We start from the raw sequence: 20,966 nt of genomic DNA on the forward strand, positions 1-20,966 counted from the left end.
CAAAGGGACTTGAAGCTGCAGGATCCCTTGTATTATTTCTGGATATCTGGAGCTCATAGTTTCCGTAGGATTCCCTGTGATTTTCTCTGAAGCTAATAGCTTATGATAAACTTAAAGTTGCAGGATCCTGTGCGGCCAGTCTTTTTCTTTTTCTTTGCAATCAGGGTCTTGTCTTAGTAGGTTTCTGCAACACATGACTAATTTCAGAAAGAATGAAGAAATAATTCAATGGTGAGGTTTTTTTTTTGCAACTGGGGTTTTGTTTCAAAAGATTTCTGCAACATGTCTTTTGTTTCAGAAAGAACAGAAATATTTCGGTTGTGAAGGTTTTTTTTTTCTGCAACGAGGGTCTTGTTTCCGAAACATAGTCCGACGTTAAAGAGTGAGTGGTTAAATATTGCAACATGGCGCATGTTTTAGAAACATAGCTCCAGTTGCAGGAAAACACCCCCCTCCCCCCGCGTCGGCGGGACGACAGACAGGGGAATATGTTTCTGAAACAGAAGTGTTGTTGCAGGAAGTAAAAGGTGGTCACGCCCGCGCGATGGTGATCCGACGACTGTCAGGGCGCTGATCGAACAGACCTCCATGCGGCGGATGTTTCCCATACATCCGCCGGCAGATGCGTAGCGGCCTGCTTCATGAAATTTAACTTTTATGTTTATATTTGTGTAAAATTTTGGTGTACTATCATTTAAGTGGACCTAAAATATAATACGATCACACATTTTAAAAAATACGATCACGACCATCATACTCTAATCTTTTTCTTTTGAAATTTATACTCTAATCTGTTACGTACGATAAGCCGTTATCGCAAAAGAAATCTGTTAATAATAAGCCAAGCCAACTAATCCCACCATAGCATCCTTAGAGTTACTAAGCTCCCTCGAATGTGAGGGCTGTGGTAGCTCGGGGCTGAAGAGATGAAATTGATCATGATCGTCAGCAGGTGAGTTGAGAGTTGTTTATCGCTTGGTCCACTCCCAGTTACACGTATCCTGGTGATGTGTCGCTCCTGTAAATGAGAGGAATTAGCGGTACGGCCGTCTATCCGTGTATAAGTTGATGTGTTGCACTTTTTTTAACACAGTATAGACGCAAGCACTCATATACACGCGCATACACTCACCCCTATAAAAATACACATGCATATCCTACCCCTATAAACACCTCATAAATACTGAGCCGGCATATCATTTTGAAATTTACGAAGTCATCCTACGGCACCTCGTCATCGACGGGAACGTCTCCCCCCCCCTCCCCCCACTGAATGCGCATCACCGAAAATCCTGAAATAAATTCAAAAATAAATGTGAGCACTAGGATTTGAACCCCGGTGGGCTGAGGATACCACAGTCCCTCTAACCATCAAACCACAGGTTGGTTGGCATGTGTCGCACTGATGGGAAGAAAGAAAACCACCGCATATCACGACACACACACGGCCAGCCCATAACCGCCTCTTTCGCGCTGCACGTCTGCACGGGCATCACGAACTCACCACTGCGCCACACACCCCCTCCCCCATCTCTCTTCCCCTATCGCAGCGAGGTAATGTCCGGCAAGGGCGAGCGCGGGGGTCATGGACGAGCAGGCGGCGACTCAGGCCGCCACGGCGAGCAATGGGCTGGCGAGGGATGCGCGCTGACTTCAGGACCCGGTCATCTTCCTCGACACGTTGCCGTCGACAAAGTTTGCATCACAACTACTGATTCCTCGCTCCCCCTCCCCCACCTCCCCCCTTCTCCTTTCTCGGACAGATTTGAATTTGATCTTACTTGCTCCAAGCTGAACAAGTAGCAAAATCCATGGGGATTTTATCTTCAAGTTTGAATCTGAATTTGCATGTTGTGAGATCTTGAAGTAAGAATCATTGGGTTGAAGTTGTTTCATCACTGGGTTGTAACTGTCATTTAGCCATAAAAACTCATCGATGTTTTGTACTTCGGTTGTTGCTTTTCCAAGAGGGTTATAGAGGAACCACACTATTTATTTGTGAACACGACTGCTTTGTTTATAGAGCTGATTCCATATACTTCCTCCAATTACAAGTATCAAGGTAAAATTTAATGACTACTTTGCAAGTCAACTTTTATTTTCATTAACCGGGATCATTAATACGCCTGCATGCATGCAAGAAAGGAATGAGAAGGAAGTAGCAGAGTGTCATTATGACTACATGCATGCAGGTATTAGACAGGTTGCTAGTACGAGAAAACATCATTAATTTTTGCCTCGATTACTGTTAGTGGTTTTATATAGATGCAAAATGTATTTTTCATAGTGGCCTTGTATAAAGGAATGGAAGGAGTATCTTTATTTCTAGCTTTATCCTTGTCCGGTATTATGGTTTGGCCCTCAAGGTCTAGGACATGGATGACGCCGACTGCTATCTATGGATATTTTTTAGTAGTTCGTTTATGATTTCATTTTTGTGAAGACCAATTGTCGTGAAGCTGTAAAAAATGACTAATATCCTACCAAGTTTTGGTGACCATGTGTCTTTTGCTTCTGGAAATCTCTATACGTTTTTTTGACTAATATCCTCCTGCAACACCACAAAATCATGAAAGCCAAAAATACAAAAGTCCCATAGAAAATGAACAACAACGCTCGGTCCATTGATTGATATAAGTAAAAGATTTATCTCAAAACTAATGAGCAAATAGATAAATATTTCTCCGTCCGATAATGTAAAATGTTTTTTTATATTAATGTAGTCTAAAAAAATCTTACATTATGAAACGAAGGAAGTAGATAGAAAAAACTGACGCAGCAAAGCGCGCCTATGATTCTAGTTCGGTCAATACGCCGTGAGACGCGAGAGCCCCCACTATTCCTCACAGCCGCCACCGCCGCCCGCTCAGATGCAGATTCCCCGTTCTGTTCTACGCCCCCTCCGACGCCCTAACGTCGCCGCCCCAATAATGCACCGCCTCGCCTCTCCCTCGCGACGCCTCCTCTCCTCCATGGCATCTCGCTGGTGGCCACCAGCGCTTGCGCGACGACTCGACCCGCCTGTCCGTCGTGCTTCCTCCGAGGTCACAGATGGGAAACTCGGTGGCAGTCTGGAAGATCCAAGGAGCGCAGCCAAGGGTCGTACGACTGAAATCTTGATCACGGAGGACGAAGAAGAAGTCAGCGACATCGATTACACCGTGGAAGTTAATGGTATTCCACAGAGCAGTCACCGTGATGGCTCTATCTACAGGGGCATGCGTCGTTCTGGCTGGAAAAGGGATTATCGCGTCGCAGACCGGAGCGAGAGTAAGTGATCAATACTACTCATTTCTTTTCTTATTCTTTATTCATCGCTCGTACTTTTCCCCTTGGCCGCGGTTATACCTTTTTCCACGTCAATATTTGATTGTGATTAGGGCATCTTCAACAGTAATCCGTAAATTTTTTAAATTTCTTCCGCATTCATTTATGGATGAGGAATGGACGGAAAACCAGTCCACAGTCACAGATGCGGGAGAACACCATCCAACCATAGCGGTATACATTGCAAAAAAATTAATAAACCGGATGAAATTCGTGCTAGTAGGACGGAATTTATTCAAGTTCTAATATAATTTACATAGACGGATGATATTTTGACGTTTTTTTTACTAAAAACTATATTAAAATAACAACCCTATATAGGATGACCACCACGTAAGTGTGGCCGCCTTGTCCTGCTGCACTGTCATCGGCGCCTGTGCCGCTGTCTTCGTCATTGTCGTCCCTCCAGCGACGCAAGGATGTCGGAGGTTCACGGCAGTCCTGTCCGGTGGCTGCCTGACGGTCACCGAGGAGCCACTCCGCCTCCTACTGCGTGGTGCGAAGGGCCACCCTAGCCACTGCTAAAGGCGCTGGCAGCGGCCTTGCCCCTGTCAGCGTTGGCGGAGCAATCGCCAAGCGACCACTCCTTGCCAATCTTGGGGTGCTCGCCGTCAAGGCGGCGGTGCCTGGTGGCCGTCTCCATGGTGGTGACGGAGCGGTGGAGCGCCCACGCCGCGGCGAGGTCCGAGTCGTTGTGGACCCATTCCGGCGCCACGTCCGTCTTGGTGAACGCGAAGCGAGGACCGGCATTTCATCAGTCGTACCTCGCCTACTGCCGCGTCACGCGCTCAGCCTTGGATACCACGGCTCGAGAGTCGGAGGCACTGCCGAAACCACCGCCTCCGAGGTAGTGGAGGATGCGATTACGCGCCTTGGCGGTCGTGGGTGGTAGCACCTCCTTCATCTGCCGGCAGTGGCATCGTGGTGGTTACGAGGGCCCGTCGATCTGCACGTAGCGGTCGTGCGGCAGGGGTGACGCCGACTCGTCCTTCACGCGGCGGAAGCGCTAGAGATGTCGGCTCCTGCTTCACGCGGCCGGCGATGTGGAGGCTGTGGTTGCACGGTGGGACGCCGGCTCGTCCTTCACTTGCCGGAGTGGGGATGTCGGCTCCTGCTTAAAGCGCACTCGCGGCGGGGACGGTGGCTCCTTCACGCGCGTCGGTGACGGTGGCGCTGGACCCATCTGGTAGACGAATTCTTCGTCCGTCGGATTCTCCTTCGTGAGGAGACGGGTCCACTACTGTGGCTGGTCCTCATCGTTGGATGAGATGACAATTTCCTCCTTGCGGGAGGAGCCCGCCGTTGTGGATGCGGCTGGTCCAGGTGAGCGGGGACGGCGACGCCATGATCCACCTGACGACGAACTTCCACCATTGCGGCTGGTACAAGACTTCGGCATCGCCGCCGGGCTCGAAGAGGAGAAAGGGCTTGGAGAGGAGGAAGAGGATTGTGCGGTGCTCGGGATGGTGCAGTTCTGGACGGCGCTAGAGCGAGGCCAGGCGGAGGGCCGGTCAGCCCGCTTCAATGCGGCACAACGGCCGGAGTTGATTTCTAGGGATGCGGCGTCCGCATTGAAGCGGCAGTGACGCCCGAGAGGTCGCGTCCGTCTGCGCCGCCTTCCCGTTTGGTCAAATCGCGACATGAATGCGGGCCGCTGCATCCTCTGGGCCGGCATGAATGCGACGCGGTAAGTTGCACGTCGCGTTGGATGGAAACCGCGGGAAGGGCGGGTAGGTGATTTGGGTGGGCCAAGACGGTCAGAAGAGGGCTTGGGAGTGGTCTGGACTCCCGCAAAGCCCCATGTTTGTCTCTGGTTTGCAAAACAAATCGCGTCCGGAGCATGTTGTAGACCAATACAGGCCCGTGTTGGATGACTTCCACTGTCCGGACGCATACGAGAGGTTTACGGGTCAGCGTTGAAGATGCCTTTATATAGACTAGCAAAAGTGCCCGTATGTTGCAATGGAAAAGAAAATAACACACGCTCTTAACCCAATAATCATGACTCAAGACCCTAATAGGTCAACGTCCTTTATTTTCACATGGCATCATATTTGTGTTGCCGACGGTAGCCCTAGTGCTCACATAAAAAAAACACGTTTGAATATGGTTAGTCCTAAGGCGTCTCTCTCGCGCGCACGCACACTCGCTCAAAATAAGATGAGAAATATGTTGTTTTCCCCGCGAGGTTTTTCAGAGGTGTGTATGTGTGGTTATCGATATTTTCTTTTCTCTCAATCTGGTTTAAATGGGTGTTTATTTGCAATTCGGATCGCCGCTGGTACGGAAAAAATGGATTATGCACTATATATTAAGTTTGCACTAAAAAATAATATTTTAGAAGTATTTAGCCGCTAAAAATAGCATCATATTTAGCATGTTAGAATCGGTGTTATGGTTTAAACGATATGTATAATTTTGTTTTAGATAAACCGCGGATTGATTAACCGAAAAGTCTTCGGGTTTTCTGTTAAAACAAAAAAACGATTCGGCTGACTTAAATACGGACCGCGGGTTGATTAATATAAAAAGTAGGGAGGTTTGTGTAAAATGCAAAAAATGGTTTGTTCTCACTTAAAGATGGACTGTGGGTTAATTAATAGAAAAGGCAGGGAATTTTTTGCAAAAGGACGCGATGGACGACGGGAGACACTCCATGCTTTATTATTAGGAAAAGATTATTGTTTCTAGTCAATGTTGTTCTTACATACGAATTTTATAAAAACTTTTGGATTTGTAACTGCGCACAATTTCACCTAATCGGAATCAGATTGAACTAGTCCACACCGAAAACCTTATAGCTGTGACAACTGACAACTGAAAACAAGTGAAGTTCTACAGTCTAGAAGGCTAGCAAAGGAAAGAGTATACCTGGTTCGCTGTGGATGTAGCTCTTAAGTTATTATAATTGTCCCTCCTCACCCTGTTGGTCTTCAAGCATCTCTCCTCCTTAGCTTTGTAGGCTCAAAGCATCTACAAACGATTTGGCAAATTTGACTCCTCAAACGCCCACAGACGCGTCTGGCCCGTCCGGGGACAATGACCGGTCACACCTCGAATAATCCATTCCACATACGGATATCTCAAATTAGAAACCTCAGATTCATACTATTACATGCAAGGTAAACCTAATCTTAAGCGGAGCCCGCCTGACTTCGTTGTGCCCTTGTCCGGCGGCCGGTTGCGGTCCCCAGAGTGTTGGTCCGGTCGTCGGCGAGGTAGAGTAGGACATGTGGCACGAGCTAGCTTATGGGACTCAAGGCGTCGCTGTCTCCCATGCCCTACTCTTCCTCGTCGGAGTCCGGAACCCTAACGGTCGCGGTGGACGTCAGATTGATGATTGATCCGCCCTGGGACGAGCCGGCAACATCCACCACAACGTGGTTGCGGCGCCCGGACTGGTGCGCCATACAGGGCGCCGGAGAATGCGACTCCACTTCACCAACGTCGGTCGTCGTGAGGGCTGTCGTTGCCCTTGCTGGGGGGGGGGGGGGGGGGACGTCGTGCCATGTTTGCGACGGACGATGCCCATGGTGCATCCTCCACCTCGATGAGCCAATGGAGGGATTGCGCATTGGCCACCGCGTTCAGACGACAGATGGACCGCGCCGCCTCCGGTGAGGCCGCGATGCCACACCACGCGCTGGATCCATGCGGCATTTGGGTGGGCGCAATGGATTCTCGACGGAAGGAGTCTGAGCACTGTCGTCGGGTGGCCTCCTCCCGGGAGCTGCGGAGCGCAAGCCGGACGGTCATCTCCTCCTTAGGGCTGCGTGGGATGAGCTCAGGGTCGACGGATCTGGAGATGTAGGACTCGGATCCGCTGCACGCCATGCTGGAGAAGGCCGGAGATCGCCGGATGGGAGCTTGGGTGGCGGAAGGGAGTGAAGTGAAGTGGCTAGGGTTTTGTCCGGGGAGTGAATGGGGAGGAATATATGTGGGGTCGGGTGGGCCAGTGTGGGCTGGGTTTGACGTGGCGGACGCACTGGGCGCCCCCATATTCGCCCTACATTTGGGCTGGATATGAGGGGTGTCGGTCAACCTAGACTTTTGAGGCCCGTTTGAGGCATCCATCTGGGTCACTTTTTTGTTACCGGTCAATGACCGGGCCGTCTGCCCAGATGTTTGAGGTGGGTTTGGGGTGCCTGGTTGTAGATGCTCTTAATACCAGCTTTTCTCAACATACATCCCTTGTTGCAGTGCAATAGTTTGGGGTGCTATGATTCCATATTTGGACATCTTGCTTTTCCCTAGCACCTCATGAGGTTGCTTTTTCCTTGACTTCTGGGCATATATACCTGCCTTTTTGTCATGAAAAGGTGAGTTTATAGTATGACCATTAGTCTTATCCCATTCAGTGGAAACTCTAAGTGGTTTAATCCTATTTCCCCATATGCTTGTAGGTGAGACTTGAGTTTTATCTCATACCCATTAGAACGTAGAAGAACATCCAGTTAACTTATCATAGGGCACCTGATGTAGGGTAGCACCCTAGTGGCCCGATCTTTCACAAAAGGAGCGGATCCCGCGAAGAACACGAAGAACACGAAGAACACGAGGGGAATCACGAGGAGAAACACGAGGGGAAATACGAGAGAATCACTCAAACCAACAAAAACAATCACACATGTGCTAGATCCTCGAAACACAAGGAGATACACGATCCAAATCCAATAAGGGACGATACAAAGGGTAGCCGGTTCTTCTCCGTGAGGAGGTCTTGAATCCACAAGGGGATCTTCCCGTAAAGGGGTCTTGAATCCAAGGTGGATCTTCTCCGAAGAGGGGCCGCGGTCTCTCTCAAGGAGTAGATCTGATATGGATGAGCGAAGCTCTATCTCTAAACATGAGCTAAACCAACGCTAACCTTAGAAAGGAGGTGGAGGTGGTCTATTTATAGTCTTAGCCACGAAGGGGTAAGTGGGAGAGGGGTACAAGGCCAAAGGCCCGCGGCTGCACACAGGCAGGTACCGGACGACCGATGGGGGTCGGACGTCCGGTGGCTCAGGACGGACCGGACATCCGGCGCGCGTCGGACGTCCGCTGATTCTTCTCGGGACAGGTGGCACCGGATTTCCGGTAAGCGTCAGACGTCCGGTGCCTGGGACTTGTCGGACGTCCGGTGTCGTCGGTCGTCCGGCGGCTGTAGAGGGTCGGCCGTCCGGTGGCTTCCGGTCGTCCGGTCCCTGAAGACTCTGCAGCTCCTTCTTCTTCCGTCTTCTCTTCCAGACTTCCCTCGCGGACGGTGTAGGTGTTCCTTGGCGCTTGCACTCCTCCTCGTCATCCATGAAGTTCCGACAATATCTATGCATGCACACGAGAGGGGTGTCAAGTAGTATACCATCCTCAAAGGGGTCAAGTGAACACGTGTAAAGGGGAAGATTCACCTTTAGGTATGAGAAGTAGATGTCGCACGTGTCACTTGCCAAATGGACTCTTGACATGGTGATGCCCGTAGGATGCTCCGCATCAGCACCAATCTCATTTAAATAGATGACAAGTGATGTATGTTCAGGGATAAATGAGGACATACGAACATAAAAAAGAACATACAATTTGTGTAGGCACGATGCACACAAAAAATTGTTTAGACACATTCCTAGAGAAAAACTTTTCGACGGAGCAAAATTCATTGTGAAATGAACATAGATAGTTTCTACTTAGTAGATGAAAAGGAAAAATTCAGATAGGGACATGTAATCCTCAAACGACATGTTTTTACCTTTCTAATGCCATGTATCTACTTACCGAATTTTAGATATAAACTTACAATATAACTTCATTTTTTATGCAGCTCGGTTGGAGGCAATGATGTTTTCAGATCCCACAAAGGGCATGAAAGTTTGTTGTAACATGCTGCAAATTTTCGCATTGGAGTTGGCTAAAATTCCTGGGGATAATGGCTTAGTAGAGTTATATGGATACATAGCAGCGCGGGACGAAGTGGATATGTTGCTTAATTATGTCGTCAATATTAGCAGGAATGATCCCATCATTGTGGCGCAGGTGCATACACATACCCAGGTGGAATTATTTCAAGGAATAAGTCCATCCTAACATCCCCTAGTACTGAGGTTTGCATGTTTAACCCCCTTAATTATAGTCCTGAATCTGCCCATTAAAAGCACACATCCTATGGGTGCAGCCTTTTGGAGGCCGAGCCCCAGGGAGCTCGTTTTGAAAACCAAATTTCTAAAGCGCGAACTTTTTTTGAATGTTTTTTTGTGAACAATCACACACATGTGTATTACATATGTGCGAAAATTCATAACCATATACTTTCACACGTGGCATACAGAAAAAAAGCCAAAAATGTATTTCTAAGATGAGCCAATATTTTTTGTTGTTGGTCCGGAATTATTTTTTGTACAGCCTAAAGAAATCAAATGATTTTTCACACGTTCAAGCAGAAAACGTATATGTTTCCATGGATTTTTTTTAAATTAAAATTTTGAAATATGACATTTGAAAAATACCGAGCTCCCTGGACCTGCCCTCCATTGGCATTTTCCGCCCATCCTATATCCTATATAACTGAATAGGTGATCTCCACTAATCTATTTCTTTTAACATGCAAAACATGTCAACTCAACATGCAACCATGCATGAAAAGGGCCTGCCACAACATACAGTCATGCATGAGAAAAGGCCCACTTCAACATGCTACCATGCATATTAGTAATGTGATGCCCATCTAAATGGTTTTCTACTATACAATAACCAAATACAAATATGGTGCATTTACAGTTTTAATTCTCATACCATTTTATGCAACCAAATATCAATGCAATATATTTTGCAACTAGTTCACGTAGCAACAGGCTGGGTATCATCTAGTTTGGATAGTATATATTGGAGGTTGTTTCAGCGACATGGGTCGTTAGATGGACAATGCCACAAGGGCAAAACCGCCCCCAAAGAGTCTATCATTTAGATGGTATGGAATATTTTAGGAGCCAGATACTAGATGTTTTTGTACATAATTAAGTAGATGGAGCTTGCTATTCATGGGGTTAAGTAGATTCCTTATTTTAAAATTGCATTATTCATTTTAAAATATAAGTAAACTTAACACATGCAACGAACACTACATTTAATTGATGGAATACTGCAAAAGGTATTCTCTTTTACTTCATTAATTGGGATAGATTATGAATTTTGTATTATTTATGCTCTTGAATTATGTACTCCCTCCGTTCCTAAATATAAGCCTTTTTAGAGATTCTAATATGAACTACATATGGAGCAAAATGAGTGAATCTACACTCTAAAATACGTCTATATACATTCATGTGTACTCCGTATTGAAATCTCTAAAAAAACCTTATATTTAAAAACGGAGGGAGTGGTAAACATAAAGCACAGTTTTCACTCTTGAAATTTCAATAACTAGAAATAAGTATTTGTTGTTGTTGTTCCACAATTATCAATTTTGGTATTGGGCCAATGTAATATTTTGTCTTACCAACGGAAAAATACTTCCCCATGTGATCAGTTTGTGTATGGGTAGAAGAATAATAGTACAATGCATTGGATTGTACAAGCTAGTGCTATATTATTATGAAATTGCGATTTACTGTGAAGACAAATTTAAATTATGAAATGAATGGAGTATGATGTATCCCAGACCAAATCGAGTTGAATTGTTTTGGATTCTTGTTTGCTTCACCAAAATTGATTTCCCTCTTTTTATGGGCATATACAAATACATAACATTAATGATCCCAACCTAGAACACTCGCTTAATTATTTCTATTTTCACATAGGCTTTGGTAAATAAATAATTTGAATTTGAAACAAAACCAAATGTTGGGCCATTTTATGTGAGTCACGCCATTATGCACTATGTATCCATTTTGTTTAAAGATCTTGGTTATCAGTTGTAAGGTTTAAGTAAATGGTTTTTTACAAGTGAAGCATCATAATGGAAATATTTAGCTTTAGATATTTCTTACTTTAATAGGAAGAGCTACTAATTACAATACCAATTCTGTAGGGTTCTCTCATTTGCATGGCTAGTGGCCCTAGGTGAGGGATAGAGTTGGCGAACTATACAATAATTGAGTATGACATGAGGATCAAAAGAGGTAGACATGAAAGAGATGACCTACAACTGATCGACGGCGCAATAGAATTTTGCATCACGAGAACATGGAATCGGCCGTTCACAATTAACATCCGTGGCGACTGTGGTGGTGCGGTCGACATGACTTTAGCATGTCTTCACAACGCGGTCGAGGCGACTGTAGAGGTTCTTATATCAGAATTGCATGGTAGTTTCAACATGTCTCTCAGATGTTTTACCAGCAGGTTCTATAAAGAGATTCGGTTGTTCGATGGCGTCGTTACCGAGTCTTATGGCTTGAAGAGGTATGTGGTTGCGGTAATGAAGAGGTCTTTCATACGTTTGAAATTCAAGGTACACGCCCCGTCGTCCAGTTCCAAGTCAAGACTTTGTTGTACGTTCAAGGCGAAGACCAATGGGCATAATGCTCGAGAGCTAAAGACTGATTTTGCAGTTATCTCAGTGAAGGTGACTTGGTCGACACTGCCTAATAGCTTTCCTGGCTAAGGTTTGTCGGACCGTACTTGTGTCTGTGATGAGCGGACAATGGGATTAACGACACACTTAGGCAATGTGGAGTCATGGACTTGTGACAATGATTAGAGTGTAATCAAACTATTGTACTAAATATTTGGTCCACATGCTGATGAATCTTTCCTTTTAAGAAAACTATGTGTCTTTGTTTTCAGGGTTAGGAAATTATGTATATGTTGAGGCTAGGTTAATTAGTTGTCTATGTTAATATGTTGCCCGGATTAGACTATAAATACGTGATAGAGTTATGTCAATTGTGCTGCCTTAGGTGTCAGAGATGCCAAATGTGGACGGCCGATGCCATGCGGTATTGATATGTCTATCAAATGTTTTACCAGTGGGTTTGCTGTGGAGATCCGGCTTTTCGATGGCACCGTCATCTGATTCTAAATCCCTACGCCATTGTACCTTCGAGGCAAAGACCAATGGGCATAAATCCCGAGAGATAAAGACCGATTTTGGGTTGGTCTTGGTGAAGATGACTTGGTCGACGTTGCCTAGTAGCTTTTCTGTCTAAGGTTTGTACTATGATCGTACTTCCGCCCGTGATGAGCGGGTCAACACATTAAGGGCATTTCCAATCCCGATCCACAAATCTCCTGCATGCGTTTGGATTGTGCTGTTTGGACAGCGGAAGCCATCCAATAAAGACCTATATCAGTAATGGCGCGGTCAGAACGCAATTTCTTCTGTAAACTGGAGACAAACGTGGTAGGGCTTTGCGGGAGTCTGGGCCGATCCCAAGCCCTCTTCTGGCCGCCCTGTCCCACCAAAATCCCCACCTCCTTCCGCACGTTTTCGGTCGGCATCGCTCCAAAGCGTTAGCGCCCACATTCATGCCCGGCCAGAGCGGACGCGACCGCTCACTGGCGCTGGCATTAAAACGGCGCGCCGGCCGAGAGCGCCGCTCGCTTCGTTTCCCGGTGTAGGCGACTGTCGCGCGTTCAAAGAACACAACGGACGCCCGTTCGTCCGTCTGCTGCCCACATTGATGGCACACGGTTACCTAGGCGTCTACTCCGACGCCACATGTCTGTCCCTCTGTCGCCCACCATTGCTATATAAACCACTGCCCCGGCCATAGCCACAATCATCCACCTCCGATCCCTCTTTGCACCACTCTCACCATGGATCAATCCCCCGCCAAAGCTCTTTGGGACGGACTCATATCGGATCAAAAGAAAGAGATGGCCGCCATTGCTGCCGGCTGGCTGGCCTGCCGGCAGACAGTCGAAGGACGACGACGTCCCAATGGAGGACGCTGCCGACGATAAAACAGTGCCACCCTCCTCCTCCGCATCATCCTCGTCGGTGCATTGCACCATGACTATCGGCGAGGCCTGCGCCTATTACATGGACATGGTGCGGGAGGACCAGTTCGGAAGGCGTAAGCTGATGCCACCTACAACAACGACATCTTGCAGAAGCACATGCAGGCGGATTGTAGCTTGCCACCGGTAGGGTTGTCGCGCTGGACGCGGACTTGGCGGAGCAGGACCCGCTGCTCGAGTCCTACCGCTCCGCCCGCGAGATCCGCCTCGCCTGCTGGTGGCACTAACGCCAGCGAATGGCGGAGGTGACGACTGCCTACAAGGAGAGCGACGATGCGGGCAAGGCGGTGTTCGGCGAGACCGACGACAAGGAGGAGGACATCACCGAGTCAGCGCCCCGCCGCGACAACCACGAAACCGGCACGCCGGTGGGCTCCGCCGGCAGCGAGAAAGAGTAATACATGGTAGGTCGCCGCCGCTCGTGTCCCAGCAAGGCCACAACTCCTCCCCTCCCGTCGATGCCAAGCTTGGTGGGCTCAGCATCAGCCGGTCGATTAGTCGCTTGGCGGCGACATGGAGGAGGACAACTTCACTTCCCGGGTCACGGAGACGGAGCTGGAGAGCATCGAGCCAGAACCGGAGACGATGAAGCTTCAGTTCTTGGGGCTCATGGCCGGATATGGGGAACGGACACCGGCAACCATTTAGATTAGGTACTAATTATACCTCCATAGCCGGACAAGCACCGCTTTGATGTAAATGTAATGAAATCTGGACGTGTTTATATGAAATCCTACTGTTTTGATTGAATTTTGTCCGGTTGGTTCAATTGTAGTCAAGAGATGCCCTAACAACTTTTACTTGGTCAGTCTAGAGTCGTGGACTTCTACCAAAGCTTTTTTAACAGGGAAAGGGTTCCGATGGACCCTGAGATGCACTGTATTTTGGTCTAGATGCCATAGATGCGCTGCAGTTATTTTACAATTTGTTTCCTCACTCCATTATTGTAGCACTAGGGGTAACTTAGGTCAAAAGTCTGGAGGAATTTCTCAGCTACTCCTATATACAGTGGCTTCCCGCTGGACGTGAGATGGGAAATGAGAACAGAGGATGTACCTCTGAATTACTGTGTTTAGTTCTAGTTTCTAACTTATTCTACACACTTAAGTAATTGGTTTTTTCACTACTCGTATTTCCATTCTCTCAACATGCAGCTGTACAAAATGGATGAATATCTTCTAATACGCGAAACATTGTTTAGGTCATGATTATTTATTTCATACACATGTGAATACTTTGTTTTGAAGATGGATGAATATTACTTTTTCTCTATAGTTTCTTACTCATTTTTAACTTCTTCTGGCAAATTCATGATTTTTTCACATGCGAAACATCTTTTTAGTCATGAAAATGTATTTTCATACATAAGAATAATTTGTTTTCAACCGCAAAAAAAAGAATAATTTGTTTTGAAAATACATTAATCTATATCTATACCTATACCTACCTACTATTATATTATATTATATATATATTATATTATATATATATTTAAATAAAGCAAGGTGCGTTTCTCTGAATTTTCATCCGTTCACCGACGTAGAAAAAAAATCTATCCAAGGGCCGTGCACACTGCTAGAAAAGAAAAAACAAATTTCATACATGGGCCGTGCACACTGTGGCCCGGCGAAGGTAGCCCACTTATTTATCTGCCCTGAATGCTGTGGAATCCTATTGCCGCACGAAGCGTCAAATAGATAGAGCTTCGCACAAGACAACCAAAACTGGGCCGGCCCATTTTCTGTATTTCTGTGTTCTGTTTCTAATTCCTTTTCCTCTCTCTTATTCTTTCCTGATTATCTTTTCATTTCAATTTTAGATTATTTTCCCTTTTCTTGTAAATTAAAAGCTTGAAAAAATCGTTCAAAATTTCAATTTCTTCTATATTTTAGAAAAAAAAAATCAGAATTTAAATTTTTTGTTCCTGTCTTATGAAATGTTCAAAACTTTTATTTTTAGTTCCCATTCCAAAATGTGTTCAAAATTTAAAAATGGTCAATAGTTTCAATAATTTGCATTTTTTAAAATATTCTTGTTTTAGTAAAATGTTCATAAATTCAAAATAATATTCGTGGTTAAAAAACACATTTTCTAAACTTGTTTTAAATGTTCAAAACATGTTCACACATTCAACAAATGTTCATGTTTTTTCAAAAGGTTCCTAGTGTCAAAAAATTATGATTTTTTTGAATTAACTATTTCAAATGATGTTCGCCTTTTTCCAAAAATGAACAAAATTTCACAAAATGGTTCGTGTTTTTAAAACTGTTCGGGGTTTCAAAATTTGATCATGTTTCCAAAAATATTCAGCAATTCATAAATATTTTTTTTTTGGAAAAATTCAGAAACAAAAAATGTTTTTAATATGGCGCTGCAGCATATTCTTAAACATTCCGGCTGGCCATTGGTCAGCAGGACCCATTTGTCGAGTGGCTAGCAGCCCGTGGTTGAGTTTTTCAGCTCCTGAATTTGATGCTTCAACATGTCATTTTTTGTAAATTTATATCTTGCCTTACAAACATAGATCTATTTGGTGTTTTCCAATGCCCCCCCCCCATGCAAAAAAAAAGATATGAACTGTTGTGCGTCCCACGTGCTATTTGACGATAAAAGAGAATATGCTTGTTGGCTATAATTGAAATATATTATGGGCACGTGCCAATAAAAGAGAATATGCTGGTTTGGCTCTAATTAAGAAGATATGTGGACACGTGAGCGCTGAAATAATTAAAGAGAATAAACCTGATAAAGAAGGGACTGCCTGGTTATGCGTGGATTATGCTAATAAAACGGGATTTATGCATTGCAATCAATAATCCATCCGGTTACGTTGTCGTAGGAGAGAGTGGTCGAAGCAACCGTGTTCCGAAGTTCGCCGCGCAGCTACCAAATGAGGAGACATCCACAATCCCGACACGAAGGTGAACCTGAAGGAAAAAAATGAGTTGGGTGGTCGCCGCGATGCCGACTAATGCCAACACTATCAAGATCTCACGGGACAAACATGACACGCGAGAAGACCACATCTCCTCGCTTTGTCGCCCCATCATTGTGAATATTGTTTTTGGTGAACACGTAATTTATCTCTCTCGTTGCTTTTCAAAAAATATCTCTCCCGTTGCAACGTGGGCACATGTGCTGGTATCTTTTATGAACAAGTGAACACTTTTTCAGTAGTCACCAACATTTGCTTGCAATGAATCAACAGTTTCAATTAGAATGAAAAACAGGTTTTACGAATACCACAATGTTTCGCGCAAAATCTTTATATAATTTTTGAAACATTTTCCACTAGTGGTGTGAACAATTTTTTAGTATACATGGATAAATCTTACAAGTAACTATATGAACACAATTTGAAATCAGATGAAACATTATTTCATCTATTAAACTGATTTTCATGTAGATGGTTGGCGGGAAGGGTTAGGGTTTCTCATCTTGCGTGTGCGATGGCGAGGTCTGATGTCACACACTTCGTATTTAGAAAGGGGTTCAATGGCGACGACAGCGGCTGCAGCGCACTTGTCCTTAGCGGCATGTGCATGAAGACTTCCCAGCTGTTATCGGCAAGGTCAGGACGGCTTCGATAGGGGACCGACGACATTAGCGTGTCGTGGTAGTGGTCGTTTGCTAGTCTAGGAACCTTGATGCAGTTTTTATTATATTTGGAGTGTTGTGTACTTCTGTTGAACTTTCGTAATAAATCTGGGTCCTTTTCAAAAAAAGTAGTATAACAATAAGTCACCACCACTATGGCAAGCACAGTCGCCAATGTCACCACAATCCCCTTGACCCATTTGATTCACGCACAAAGACAACCCGCAACCCGCGTCCGTGGTACACCATCTTGGACGACGACAACTGCCATGGTGCTGCATCCACGGATATCCAAAGTTCCCTCCTGGATGTGCATGCGCTTTGGCCGCTGACGTAGCATCCGGCACCACTGTGGCCACTTGGAGACGGGAGCGCATGCTAGAGACGCCGCTCCCCTTCTCCTGTGTGCTTGTGAAGGATGCATATATCTCTATGGCGCGACAATCGTTGGCTCCTTCGCCATGGTATGGTTCTCCTCCTTGGCCGAGACAAGGCTCGGCATCCACACACTTGGATGGCACCGGCAATAAAGACCTAGACGTGCCTCTCACGAATGGTGATAATGATGTGGAGGCACCCTTGACCGAGGGAGATGCAGCTCTCGATGCCCCCTTCATGGTAGGATATGGATCTTGCTGCTTGATTGGCATTGCGGACGAGAACCGTTGCTTCATTGCCAAACCACCTGATAGCGCCATGAGTATTGAGTAGCCAGGAGTCTGGCCCCAAAAACAGTTGATTGATCATTGATTGTTAAAAACAAAGAAGGTATTTTGGAGGGAGGGTAGTTGTTGATTGACTATTTTACAAAGGAAAGATGGGTTAGGGGTGGTGTTTGCAATTGCAGTGGAGTACCGGCAGTGGTACCATTTCATCCAAGGTAGGTCAAGTTGTTGAAGAAGCCTGGAAGCAAATTTTATAAGTAGAAAATCATTATGAACAGCAAGATTTTTGACACCTAGACCACCCGAAAATTTAGGTTTGCAAACGTTTTTCCAAGCGATGAGACATTATTAATGGCTTCTTCGTCCTCTAGCTCACGCGTAGCTCAGGGCCAAGAGGCACTATCTCGTGGCACTTGTCCTTGCTGTATGAACTAGTTGTTGATTTTTGTTTTGAAAAAAGGGGTCGTACACCTAGCACATAGTTCTACATTCTACGGGTGTCGTCTCCACAACCACAACATAAGATTGCGCGCCCCAAGTTTGCTTTGTCTTCAAATTCATCGTCTCGTGCTTATGTTTACTCACCGTATTCCAGTTTGGGCAACATAATTTATTGGATTGGAAGAAAACTATACATGCATTCTGGAAGCTAACCAAGGTTCCACAGTTGCACCTCTAGTGACAGTCGGCCCGTCAACTACCTCTAGGAATAAGACTAGTAATATAGCCCGTAACTAGCTATATGAGTGCCATATCATCAAGAGTCATCATTATTAAATCACTCTTATAATAGAGATGACTACTGGTTTAGTCATTATTTTTTTCAATTTTCCTCTTTCCATTTCCTCTCATTTACTCGTTTTACCTAGGAGCACATGTACATATTGCCTCTTGCATGAGAGTCCACTCCTTCTCATTTTCCTCTTTCCTCCACATAGACAAAAGTGACATGTAAGTAGGCTTATAGCCCCTTATTATACTTTCTCTAATTCCCGATCCGCTAACCAGCGGTCCACATGGACTCAACAGGACCGCGGTAAGCATCCCTTCAAACCCTTTTAGCTCATCGCAGACCATGTACTCCACCAGGAGGAGAGCCACCAACAAACGGACTACCGGAGCCATCTACTGACGGCTCCCATCCTGTTCCCCATTGCATTCATCCATTGGTCAAACATTGGTTGGCCAACTATACATTCCCACATTGAGATTTAGTACAAATTACAAGTCAAACCATCCAAAAAGGGTTAGAAAAGGCACTATTAAGTACAATGCACCGCGAGCAGCTAAATTGTTGATTGGATCTAGAAGGAACTCCATCTCCCAATGCGCCATCGTAAGGATAGGGGCGGAGCCAGGATTTGAACATTACAGGGCGAAAAATAGCTATACAAGAGATCTTACACAAATGTGAATCAATACTTAAATATAAGATCAGTCTATGAATCAAATAATAATAACATATCCTCTACATTTGACTACATTCTGCTTGTCTGACTCTACGTATGTGCCCATTGGACGAACAAGTAGATAATCTTCTCAATGGTGAAATTTTGTAGAAGATTATTCTTAATATAGCCAATCCCTATACTAAACAACGCTTCCCCCATGATTAAAAAATTGAAGAATTGATTGATTAATCTTTTATGTGATTCCATAGAACAAGACAAGCTATTATGTAATCTTGTTTACCATAGATCTACAAATTAATAAACAGTATTGTGTATAAACCAAACTATAATATTAATATATGATGTACCCGAGGCACGACCATAGGAGGCGTCTACCAGAAGAACGTGTAGCAGCAACAACATCATCACGGCGACCAAAGTTCGACGAAGAGTATGACCTCTGTGAGGGGCAATTACTCGCTTTAGCCTAGGGACACGATGGGATCGGATGAATGAATCAATTGTCTCCTCGCTTAGGTACATGCATACGGTGCCTTCTGTCCAACTATCTGGGCATGTTTCCGGGTCTTTAATCCAATGGTCGATTACTTATTGCAATCGGTTGGTGGTGGCCTCTTGGGCTTGATCTTACAGGGCAAAGGGTTTCCACTATTGGCCGGCGACTAATTGCGATAGTTTTGAGTGTAGATGAAATTATCTTTTGAAGCACAGGAGTAAGAGATTCATCACCAAACAACCTCAATCTTGTTAGTTTTGGAGTGGGTACACCTCCTAGATCGGCTAGGTATGCTTGGAAGCCTTTCAGGTGTGAAGAAACCAAGAAGTTTGTATAGGCTTAGAGACTTCCTACTTCGTGAAAATCTACTCCGAGCGAGGCTAGACCTTCATGATTGTATTCCATGCTCGCATAGGTGTTTGCTCCTTCGTGGACCCTTACTGGGTTAGTCCTTCATGCGTCATCCCTCCATGGAACTTGTAGCCGTGATTTTCATGATCCTAGAACCATAGTGGGTTGAAGCCTCCATCAATGTGTAGTAGGATAGTGCCCAACTATCCGAACCACGTGAAAAATCTTCATCAAGCCATCCCGTGTTTGCATTCCTCTAAACTTTACCTAAGCAAGGAGATGATTGATCAAGGTTTCAACTTGTGCAATTTGTTGTCTTCCGCGCCTGTACTCTATTAGAATTTCATGTGTAGGGTGTTTCTAGGATACCGGTAGAAAAATATTTAATTGCTAAGCAAACTTAAAATTGGGGAAAGAGTCCCTTTGGTTTTCTTGTAGTCAATTCACAGCCTCCACTCTCCGGAATAGACTAAACAATCCTACACTTAACCCTCTTAATTATAATATGAGGTTATTGCCATTTAAATTATCCACTCCCATGTGGCTCATTATGTGGACATTGGTACATGGGCAAAACCGCCTAGAGGATCATTTAGATGGGTATATTTTGATGGTACAACATATTTAGAGATACCTTGTACAGAAGTGTGTTAAGTAGACGAACCTTGATATTTGTTGGTTAAGTAGACTTATTATCTCTATTTTACATTATATTGTGCATTTTGTAGTATAAGGATAAAATCATCACATGAATAGAACATATGAGATTGGACCACTACATCATGTCCATGGCATACTACTACAACTACTATTGTCTTTTTATATTATTCAATGTGGGATACTTTGTGAATGATGTATTATCTGTGCTCTCAAATTATTTAGTAATCATAAAGCTCAGTTTTTACCCTTCATTTTCTTAATAAGTACACGTAAGATTTGTTTATTACTATTGTTCGATAGTTATTTATTGTGTTATAACTCCCATGTAGTATTTTGTCTTAACTGTGGGAAGATGCTTCCATTAATCTTTACATTTATTCTTATAAGATCTCAGCTAGTGGCTATTCATTTACCCTACCAGTCGTCATCAAAATTACCTATTATTATTATTATTGTACTAGGAAATTGCCAAAGTTGTTGTCAATACTATGGATGATGAATAATTGATTCAACCGATGAGTATTCTAA

The 20,966-nt window shown here is 44.8% G+C and overlaps 1 pseudogene; it reads left to right on the plus strand.

Moving 5' to 3' along the window:
* The first annotated feature begins 11,338 nt into the window (after positions 1 to 11,338).
* On the plus strand, positions 11,339 to 12,320 carry LOC125526463 (uncharacterized; annotated as a pseudogene).
* The last annotated feature ends 8,646 nt before the right edge of the window (positions 12,321 to 20,966 follow it).

Source organism: Triticum urartu, chromosome 5A, assembly GCF_056163025.1.
Source record: "Triticum urartu cultivar PI428250 chromosome 5A, HENAU_Tu73, whole genome shotgun sequence".
NCBI lineage: Eukaryota > Viridiplantae > Streptophyta > Magnoliopsida > Poales > Poaceae > Triticum > Triticum urartu.